Genomic DNA, 1,026 nt, shown 5'->3' with positions numbered 1-1,026 from the left:
AGGCATGTACTAGTAATGGTCAGGGTTAGGCATGTACTAGTAATGGTTAGGGTTAGGGTCAGGGTTGGGCTATAGAAATGAATGGAAGTTAGTGCAAAGTCCCCAAAAAGTATGTTTACAAGAACGTGCGTGCATGTGTGCGTGTGCATGTGTGCGTGCATGTGTGTGCACACTCTGCAGGTTGACCTGAGTGCGTTCAGCTGCAGCTTCTGTCAATCAGTCAAGTTTAATCTGAGTGAGAAGCAGCTTGACGGAGGAACCAGAATCTTCCCTGCGGCGGTGCAGACTTCACACTTTGAACATGAAGAAGTCCATTTTCATAACATCTTGAGAATAACTCGATCCTGCAGTCTGCTAGATAATCAATCCTGTGATCATCAGAAAAGCTGTTTCTTCTGCTCCAGAGTGAGAAGAAGAAGGTTGTACTCACAGAAACTTGCCCCATGGCCTCCTGTTAGCAGCAGGTGTCGGTCCGATTGCTCTGACCACCGCTCCGGCTCCAGAAGCAGCCCATGATCCGGCCAGAGCTCTTCAAGCAGCACCCCTCGCTACACCAAGTGCTCCGCAGTCCCTAAACTGTGCAGAAACGTAGCGTGAGCTGGGTGGCTCGAGCAGAACTCCACTGGAAGAGAAAAAACAAAAAGCAGAGCTGCCAAATGATTATCTGAGGAAAGCCTCGCTTAATCTAATTAGACAATCTGTGGCTTCGGTGAGCGCCAGAGAGGCTGCTGCTGCTGAGGGACTCGTACCACAGCCTGTCTTCATCAGGTCTGCTGCAGCTGACACCAGGACCAGGACCTGCAGGACCTGCAGGACCTGCAGACAGCACAGTCACAGCTGATGCTGAAGGTTCTCCTCTACAGAGTTGACAGATTCACTGCTTATCCCCCCCACCCTCCCCCCACTCAGGAACAGCCATGCAAGCTGACGTCAGGTGGCACACGCACGCACTCACACACACACACACACACACACACACACACACACACACACACACACACACACACACACACACACACACACACT

This window comes from Nematolebias whitei, chromosome 10 (assembly GCF_014905685.2).
Source record: "Nematolebias whitei isolate Nwh7 chromosome 10, NemWhi1, whole genome shotgun sequence".
NCBI classification, from domain to species: domain Eukaryota; kingdom Metazoa; phylum Chordata; class Actinopteri; order Cyprinodontiformes; family Rivulidae; genus Nematolebias; species Nematolebias whitei.
The sequence above is the reverse complement of the archived record's forward strand: the minus strand, read 5'-3'. Positions refer to the sequence as shown.